At 42.3% G+C, this 10,351-nt stretch overlaps 1 non-coding gene across 1 annotated transcript; it reads right to left on the bottom strand.

The window, feature by feature from the left end:
* Window positions 1-558: 558 nt before the first annotated feature.
* LOC114491156 lies at window positions 559-665 on the bottom strand. The gene has a single exon (XR_003683971.1). It is a non-coding gene; the product is annotated as a U6 spliceosomal RNA (small nuclear RNA).
* Window positions 666-10,351: the final 9,686 nt, after the last annotated feature.

Raw genomic sequence — 10,351 nt, 5'->3', positions numbered from 1 at the left:
TTGATCTCTTAAGGTGCTGGAACCTGAGATCACTTCCTGGATGAGACCCCAGTAAAGACCTTGGACACCAAGGCCTGTTTAAACTTCCTTGGTTGGTTATACTCAATGTACAGTCACACATCAATCCAGGAAAGTGACAGTGTGATGACTCCATGGGGGAGGAAAACAGAAGCACAGCATTTCATACTTTCTTAGACTTTGCCCCATGCACTTCTTTTTCCTTGCCCAATTCTAATCTGTATTCTTTAGCTCTGTGAAAGCATAACCACAGTATAATAGCTGTCAGTGAGTTCTGTGAGTTATTCCAGGAAATTATCAACCCTAACAGTGGTCTTAGGAACCCTGAACTTGAAACTGGTGTCAGAAGTGAGGGTAGCCTCTCTCTCTCTCTCTCCCCCCTTCAAGTTCCCCCTCTTTTGCAGATCTGAAGCTTTGCTATCAGAATGAGTCATTTTAGAATAGAATTGGTTCTCTAAAATTGTTTTAATATGGCACAAAGCTCTTGATTCTCAGAATGGTATGCCTATTTACCTGCCGAAATGTATTTTGAGAGGAAAATAAAATTAGGGATGCTTCACAGATTTACACATCACCCTTGCTCAGGGGTCATGCTAATCTTCTCTGTATTGTTCCAATTTTAAGGTATGTGCTGCCGAAGCGAGCACTGAGGGTAGTCTTTATGTCGACTGTTTCTTCTAACTTCTTAGCTGGTTAAACTCTCATAGGTATAATGCACATCTATCTGTATGTCCTGCAAAAATCCCTACCAACTCAGTTTTACTGCCTGAAGTCCATCAGTCCTGACCTATCCTAATAAAGTGCAGGCTAAGATATTTCTCCCAGCATTTTGGTCAGGAGAAATCACATCAAAATGAAGATTAAGGGCAGGATGGGAAAAGAGGATATACGACATTCAGAAAGATGTTCACTGAGGTATTTACCATATGAGTGAATAGAGGACTGGTTATATAAATTATGATATTTTCTCTAGTGGATATTATTTTAAAACTCAGACAGATACCTCTATGCTAATATAAAAAGATCTTTAAAATAGTTTGTTAAATTATGAGGATGTCAGATAGGACACAAAAATGTCTAACATGGAGCAGAATTCGGGTATTAATCCCAATGCTAGACTTCCTAGAGGATGTAAAATTTCTGGAATGCCAGGTGCAAGTACGACCCGAGGAAAACTTGGAAGTCGAAACTGACACCACTGGACCCAGGGGAATGCTCTGCTTTCAATATCTCTCCTCCCGCTACCTCAGCAGTATCCTCCCCACATCCATCGGTGCTCGCTCTCCTCCACTGTGGCTGCTGCTCTTGTTCCTCTGTTTCCTCCTCTCTCAGGCTCTCCTTCAAAATGCGCAGGCCTAGGAGGAGATCCGTCCTCTGCTCCCTGACCCACCACTCCCAAGCCCGGCTCACCCTTCACATCCTTCAAACCCCTGACTACACCACTGCTTGTGTGGAGCTTTCTTGCCTCTGAAGTTCTTTTATTGCCTGACCACCAACGCCGTACTCAAACATATGCAGTCATGAATTTTGGTAATATTGGGTAGGTATACACCTTGTTTCTTTAGCTGGAGGGTTATTTCCTTGAGGACAAGAGCCATAAATTGTGTTTCTTTGCACCTATCAATTCCTGGTAAAGGAATTGTAGGTAACAGGTGTTGAGTAAATGTGTGGTTGACAATTGATGCAGGCCCCATTCTGCAGAGTTCTAAGAGCAAATGAATGAGAGCAACAGCACATCCAAAGTTCATGGGTAACAAAGGGACTCAGTCTGCGTGTTCTCTCTAAGGCTGTGAATAGATGATAGGCCAGCTTGAGTAAGCACATTCTGCTATTGACCTACAGTTCCTTTTCACAGGGACATTTGTGGTAAAGCCCTGAGCTTAGGACTGACAAGATAAGAATGCACATTAGTCAGTAGACAACATCGCAATAAAAGTGAGATGGGAAAAATATGCCTCAGACTAAAGAATGCAATGCTCTTGCTTTAGGAAGTAAAATTTAAATCACTAGTTATGGATAATCAATACTTCCCTCTAAACCAACATCAATATTAGGGTCAACTCCTCGGGTGAGAGGGCTGCAGCCGACCAACGTTTGCAGTTCTCTTCCCCTTCCCGGCTCACCCTTTGAATGTGGGTGGCCTCATGACTCACTTTGGTCAATAAAATGTTAGTGGAAAAGATGCATGTCACTCCCAAGCAGAAGTATTTAAGAATCAGTGGGTAGCCCTGACTGGTGTGGCTGGGATTCCATCCCTGGTCGGGGTGCAACCAGCCAGTGTTTCTCTCTCACGTCAGCGTTTCTCTCCTCTCTTTCTTTCTCTCTCCTGACCTCTCTCTCTAAAAGCAATGAAAAAATGTCCTCGATGAGGGTTAAAAATGTTGGTGGCCTTCTCCAAGCTGTCTTCCCTTGTAGCAGCAATCATAGGAACACATATTCGGATAGAGATACAACACATTTGGAGCAGGAAGATGGAGTGTACTCACTCAAACTATACTTATTGGACACCAACCATGTGCAAAGCACTGTTAGACACCGGGAATATGCTAGTGCACAAGGCAAAGTCTCTGCTCTCGTGGACAGGTGTCTATTTTTGACTTATATAAATCAGTATTTCATTCTGGCTCTGACTTGTATTATAAAGGGAGGTAGAAGATGTCAAGATAATGGGGGACTCAAATGTTGGAAAAATTTTAGTTTCAGGCAATAGCTAATAAGCTTAGTAATCAACATATGTAAAAAGCTATTGTTTCAGGAACTGAAGGTGTGACCCACTTTGACTCCAGGAGACCATAAACTGTTCCACCTTTGTGCTCAGGAGAACTGCAGGCAATCGAGATGGTATCTGAGCCATTGTGCTCCAGGGTGAGATGCCCACCACCCAGGGCACAGGTAGAACCACTGCCCAGGGCACAAATGAAAGAATGCTGAAGCTTTCATCTGATTAGCTTTCCCCCCTGAATTCCAAACCTCTTACCTATACTTTCCTTCTCATTATAAAAAGGGTGGGTTTAAAATGGAATTTAAGACAGTCTGTTAGGGTACAAAACTGTCATCTTCTCAGATTGTGGACCATCTGAATAAAATGCCCATAAAGATTCAATCCCTGTCTTTGCTTATTGGGTCTGGTAAGTGGCAGGCAGCACAAACACTGGCTTTTCCAGTTGCAAAGAGAACCTGTAACACAGACATCCTGAAGTCTGAGATTTGATGGGAGGATTGACTTAAGAACAAGTAGGGGTGGCTAGTTAAAGAATGCTCCAGGCTGCAGCTCTGAGGCAGCGAAGGGCAGAGTGCATCTGAAGAAGAAAAGGCCAGTATGATTGCACAAGAGAATGTGGGGGAACAGTCAGTTTGTCAGGCTTGTGAAAAACATAGAAACCACATTGTACGGGTCTTGTGGGCTTTGCTGAAGATTTCAATACTTATTCTAAAACTTACTATTAGCAATTAATAGTCAAGTATCACCCTCTCTTGATATTTTTCTTGACGCCAGCAGCCCTCGTGGGTGGCACCGAGTTCCTCCTGGTTGGGAGAGCCTCTACCAAGTTGGGAGATGAGAACCCTGTCATGAGCTCACTGTGTGGGGTGGCTCCTCCAGTGCCACCATGACTTCCTGCCATCCCAGGGTACCGGGCAGGGCCCTTCAGCAGAGACCAGGGTCTGCTCTGGCTCGACTGATAGAAGGGGTTTTATTACAGGTATTGAATCACTTATGGAACTGCTGATCTAAGAAATGTCCAAACCTGTAGAGAGTTTGTATGAGTTTATTTCAGCCAAACTGATGACAACTGCTGGGAATCAAAGTCTCAACGGACTGATAAAAACACCATGGAGAATGGCAGTTTTGCAGTTTATTTTATACATTAGAATCAAAGAAGGAGGCGGAAGGAGAGTTATATGCAATCCACTGGTGGTAGATTAGGAAGGTGAAATAAAACAAAGCAGAAAAATCTCTGAGTTTGGATAAAAAGTAAAACAGATGGACACATACGTCTTTTACACTGGTGAGTATAGGATAGTTAACAATTAACATTTACAGGACACAGACATGGTAATGAGGAACAAGATAGCAATAGGGGTTCCCTAGTCTCCTGCTTTGCTGGGAGATTGTGCCCTGAAGGGTCTGGAAAATAGGATTCCTCTGACATTCCAACGTTATGTTAACAAAGATGCAAAGACACAATAGACAGACTCAGTTAAGGTACAGACTGACTTTTGTCAAGAAAGATACAGGCCTAGGACATGACCACCCATCATGACTCGATTTAGTTAAGAAGTGTTAATTTCAGACCATCCTATGCAGTTACTGAAAGTCTCTGAGTTGGTAAAACCTGCTCAGTACCTGGTCCCATTTTGGTCCACACAATCATGGAGAAATGGATTCTAAGTTGTATTTCAAGGAAAAACTCAAAGCCACCGCACATAATTAGGCCACCAAGAAAGTGTGCCCTATTGCTATCACAATGCTGCCAGTTGAAACTGGAAGCAGCTGCCGCAGCTGCTGGCTAGAAACCACACACATCAGGAAATTGGGTGTCACATGACCTGCTCCTCCCCCACGTACCTCAGTTGCAAAGTCAAGGCTTGTACAAATGCAAGAAGCTAGTTCACATCTAGAACCCAGCTTCAGGGTAGGCTGGGGCAAGTTTTAAGTATGTAGTTTCTGCAGTAGGAGCAATCCACTGGAAGAGGGTTGAAAGAGAGTTTGGGTGTATAATTCATAGTGTTTGGCACACCATGTATCAGAAGAAGTGAGATCCCCATTTTTGAGTCTTCCAGTTCTCACTTCAGCTCTTTAAAACCCTATACTTACCGAGTGCCACTCTCTGTCTTTCTATTGTCTTTTCCTCATCAAGAGGAAATTCACTGGCCCCCGCCGATGTGGCTCAGTTGGTTGGGTGTTATCCTGAACCAAGGGGTGGCTGGTTTGATTCCCCATACAGGCCAGGGCACATGCCGGGGTTGTGGGTTCTGTACCTGGTTTGATTTCTGGTTGGGGTGTGTGTGGAAGGTAACTGATGGATGTTTCCTTCCCTCTCTTTCTCCCTCCCCCACCCTCTCTTTAAAAATAAAAAATAAAATTTAAAAAATATAAAATCACTGTAAAAGTGTGTATTTCTCCACTTCTTTTGCTTTGGTTAAAGCATGTACCTTTCTGTCTATGTATTCCTTTCTTCTTTTATTTTTTAATCCTCACCCACGTTTGGAAAAAAAGATGTTGAAAAGTCTTTCCCTTACAAATGACCTGATCTGTTTGCCTTTTCTGTCTTCCTCTTTAAAGCTCATTAGTTTTACTTGAATATGTCTTAGTGTTATCCATCCCAGACAGATTTTCCTAGGTATGCCATTTAAATATGCAGGTGTAAACCTTATTTTATTTCAGAAATAGTTTCATAAATTAAAAGTTTTAGTACTTGCTTTGAGTTTCTTCTTCAGGGGATTCCCTTATACAACTGTTGTTTTGTCTTTGACTATTCATATCTCTTTCTTTTTAATCCTTTGTACGTCGCTGGCAGTTTTTAAATGTCCACAGATTCTCTGATACTCCTTCCTTCAAAGGGTGGAACCTAACTCCCCTCGCCCTGAGTGTGGACTGGACTCACGGACTCACTTCTAAGGAATGGACTACGGTGTGACCAGGCCCCAGGCTTCCCCTTGCTGTCACTCATGAATCACGCGCTCTGGGAAGTCAGCTGCCGTTTCCTGAGGATACCTCCAGCAGCCCTAGAAAGAGGCCCACGCGGTGTGCCTTAGGAGGGGAGGGTGAGTGAGGGCTGCTTCCCCGCTCCACGGCTTTTCTATTGTTATCATGAAGACTTTAACATTATTGCCTTGTGTTTTTTGAAACTACCTTTTCTGCCTCTTCACTTTATTTATCTGGATCTTTACTTTCCAGTATTTTCTTTACTTTCTTTATCTTATCTTCACTTTCTCCTGCCTTTCCCCCAGAGTCTCTGAGCTGCTCAGTCTAGCTTCTGCCCCCACCACGGTCTCTGTGAGGAGCTTTTTCCTGGAAAGGAGATTGGGTTGCTGAGTTCTGAGATTTAATAGGGCCCAGACTGTTCCACACCATCTAATCTTTCTTTTGCCATCCCCCTTAGAATGTCCTTCCAGCTCTGGCATTGTTCCCCCAAAATACTCAGTTAGCTTTCTGTGCTGAGTGGGGACATTTAGATTTCAGGGTGAGTGCCTGTGGCAGTTTGACCGAGTTTGCTGGCATTCGGTGCACTAGAAGACCCTTCGCTGGCTTTGTGCTTCCTCCTGTCCACTGGCCAATGCCATGTGGGTCTTGTGGCTGTCAGTAAAGCCGTCCTGTCTTTGTCTTTTGCAACTCACAGAGGACCTTGTTATTTTTATAGTAGACAACTGCGCACTTGTTGTGGAGGTGGTTGTTGTTAGAAGATTTGGTAGATTCACAACTGCACAATTGCCACTTTAATCTTGCACAGCACCTATCACATCTTAAATTTCTAGACATTCCTTTGTTCTCTGGATTTTCCCTTTCTTGCTTCTTCTGCTTCATAGTTTATGGACCCTTAACTCTCTAAGTATAATAGTGATTTTAGGAATTCCTTTCTTCTGTCTACATTGTCCTTATTTTCTCTGAGTCACCTTTTCTAAGGTTCTGCATTTCATTTTCATGTCAATGTCTTTCCTCAACTATCTTGAAATTTTTGGCCCTCCAAGCATGTATAGCATTTGGCATTATATGGGGAGTTCTGTGTATATATGTAGGACTTGTCAATCAGTCCTACAGAGCCAGGTTCATTGAGTTGAGGGACTCTCAATAGTTAATATCTGCAGGTCTTTTCTCTTGGGCTGATCAGTGTCCCCAGAGAGTTGTCCTCCCATAGACCTCTACTGGGTGGTAGAGGAGGGTGGTTAGGCTTAGTTGCCATTGTGCTCTTAGAGAAACTGAAGGGAGAATGGGGCGGGGTCTCGTGGTTCAAGATGTAGACTTCACTTAACCTCCCTTTCCAATAAGGTGCGTAAAACATGACCATTGTCTCTGAGTCCAGATCCTCTATGTTTCAACCTGTCCTGAAAAGAAACTTTCCACCTTTTGCTAGGGTGGGGAAAAGGCATTCTCCTGGTTGTCCTTGCATGAGAAATGGAATTTAATGGCATAACTTACAAATTTTTTGTCATCTTATTTTCAGTTCTATTGTCACTCACCTTCTTTTTCAAAGTTGCCTGGCATGATCATTGACTCAATTACTGAGCCTTTTGGTATTCTGAAGTTTGAAAAATTTGTTCCCCAACCTTTGCAGGCCCTTTACTGTAAAATCAGTTTAACTCATCTTTATGTTCTAGATTCCAGAATTATGTTGACATCTATCTAGTTCTCTTTATCCTTACAGATTTGTGAACTATTTTTTAATCCCTTAATCACTGTTTAAATAGGTTCAAAAGGAGTGGACATATTCACTCCTTTTGTCCCTTTGTCACTCCTCTGTTGTCCCTTTAATAGAAGTTCTGTCATCCTTTTAATAAATTCCTTTTCTGCGTAAATTATTGAGAATGATAGAATTAACTGAAATGCTAGAAAAATATCTACAATAATGCATTTTCTGGGACAAGAGTTCTGGATAGGGCTGAACTAAGCCCATCAGACATGTAACTCGAGGTGCTGAATGCCACCAGAATGCTTTAGAACTGAGTGACTGAATTAAATTCTTTGTATTACCTAGGATTTTTATTTTTACTTATTAAAACCTACTTAGACATATTTAAGCATGGGTTTTTAAATCACATTTGTGTATAAGTTAAAAGGGAAATAAAAGCTGAAATTGATTAAGGTATTCCTAAAACTTCTTTTTATTTAGAGAGCCCTAGTCTTCTGGGTCAGTTTATATACTTAATAGGTATGTCTTTCCAATTGTGATTTTAAAAAAGCATATAGAATTTACCATCTTAACCATTTTTAAATGTTTTTTGTTGAATATTTTATTTATCCATTTCTAGACAGAGAAGGGAGAGAGCAAGACAGAAACACCGGAGTGTGGTTGCCTCTCAAGCGCCCCCTACTGGGGAACCTGGCCTGCAAGCCAGGCATGTGCCCTGACTGGGAATGCAACCAGTTAGTCTTCAGTTTGAAGTCTGGTGCTCAATCCACTGAGCCACACCAGCCAGGGCCCATCTTAATTATTTTTAAATGTATAATTCCTAACCATTTATAAGTGTACAGTTACATTGTTTTGGAACAGATCTCCAGAATTTTTTCATCTAGCAAAACTGAAACTGCGCACCCATTAAACATCTCCCATTTCATGTATCCCTCCCCCAACTCAGGCGACCACCACTCTCTGTGTCTATGAATTTGACTACTCTAGATACCTGATGTAAATGGAATCATGCAGTATTTGTGTTTTTGTGACTGGCTTATTTCACTTCATATAATGTTCTCAAGGTTCATTCATGTAAGCATGCATCATGACTTCCTTCCTTTTTAATGAAGTTTTGTGGAGAAAGTAAAATGCATTTCCCTTTCACAAACACTGAAAATATAATTCACTCTGAAACTGGATCAAAAAAATTTTTTTAAAGATTTTATTTATTCATTTCTAGAGAGGGAATGGAGGGAGAAAGAGAGGGAGAGAAACATTGATGTGCAGTTGCTGGGGGTCATGGCCTACAACCCAGGCATGTGCCCTGACTGGGAATCAAACCTGTGACACTTTGGTTCACAGCTCACTCTCAATCCACTGAGCTATGCCAGCCAGGGCTGGATCAAAAATTTTAAGGCCTTTGAAAGTATTCCTTAAAAATATCAAGTATATGTTAAGCCCAAACCTAAAGATGGAAAAGAAGGAAAAGGTATTCTTCACTTTTGCAAAAACAAATAAATAAAAACTGCTTAAATACAAGAGAAAGAGCATGTCATATATGTTTATTATCCTTGGTGTTTCGTGACAAAGAGCCTTGTTTAGTGATAATACAGTAAACATCAAAAGTAGCTGCTCAATCCACATAGTGAAGTTAAACTGAAATGCCAGCCCTTGATTTTTCCAAAGGGCTCCTGAGTGAATTCTTCTGCTCCTAGGAGAAGAGACAAAACCCCAGTTTTTAGCTGCTGTGGTCTGATGGTTATGTTGTGATCTGCAAATTTCCCCAAAGTCATTTTTTAGGGTTTTCCTTTACTAAGTTAAACCCAGAGTGCAGATGAAGGGAAAAGAAAAGACAGTCTTAAAGCTTGAATTAGCATGGAAGCCTGAGTACTTGTTGAAGCTTGTATATAAAAAGGAATCTCCCAAACACATTTGGAAAAAACTTTTTTTTTAACTAACTGTGAGCGTGGTAACCTCTTCTACTGAATAGCAAGAAATTTGCTGGTGTTTTCCCCCTTGGCTCACATGTCTGCCTTCCTCATACTTACTCCTTGTCTGGTTCCCTGTTAGCCTCTCTTGTGTTTCTCCCCATCCTACCTTTCTGGTTTGCCCACCATGCTTTCACGTCCTGCTCTGTTCCCTGGAGTCCAGTGCAGTTTCTTGCTTTCCTTGGCTGCCCAGCCCTTCCCACTCTGCCCTGAAGTAGACTCATCTGCACGGAGAACCCGGTGGGGCCTCCCAGCCGGGTGGGGTTTCACTTGGGTAAACTACCACATCCTGGAGCGCCACCCAGTAGTGTTTTCTTAAGACTTGGCAGCTGGAGTCATTGCTTTAAGAGGGGAAAGGGAAACATTTACTGGGATGGTTCTCCAGAGAATGGCTCTGCATAGATCTCCAGAAGGTGAAGTTGAGTGAGTGTGACCACAGAGGTAAGTCTTGGATTGGTGGGGTGATGGTAGAACCACAGTGGGGCAGCCAGGGTGGCAGGGTGTGGTTGGATTCATAAGCTAAAGGTCTTTCTCAACCAACCCACTGAGGCTGTGGCCGGCTGTGGGGCTGTGGCCTGGCGAAACTGTCCAGCTCTGGTGCTGCGTCTTCCTGAGTAAACCTGGGCTGAGTGGTCCCTGATCTAATTTGGAAAGAGAATTTTAAAAAGAAGGGGATGCACATTTGTGACTTCTAAAATAGTACTCCTTGTGACTTCTAAAATAGTACTCCAGGTGTGTGGAGCATCCCCTCCCCCAGGCGTGCAGGTGGGTTCTGCAAGGTCATTTTTAGGAACTCCCGTGTAAAATGTTTCTCGAACCATTCTGGAACGTAATATAACAGAAAGACCTGTTTTTTAGGAAGGAAGTCATGAAAATTGTAATTTGAAGAATGTAATAATATTGGGCCTTGGCCCAAGAACGGCATCTAAATTCTATTAACAGAATCTGAAATTCCATTTACAATCTTCTCCCTTTAGTTTAAGTCTTTAACTTCCCTTGGATGTAAGCAAATCC

This window comes from Phyllostomus discolor, chromosome 2, assembly GCF_004126475.2.
Source record: "Phyllostomus discolor isolate MPI-MPIP mPhyDis1 chromosome 2, mPhyDis1.pri.v3, whole genome shotgun sequence".
Taxonomy (NCBI): Eukaryota; Metazoa; Chordata; class Mammalia; order Chiroptera; family Phyllostomidae; genus Phyllostomus; species Phyllostomus discolor.
Note: the sequence above shows the minus strand (reverse complement) of the source record. Positions and strands in the feature narration are given on the sequence as shown.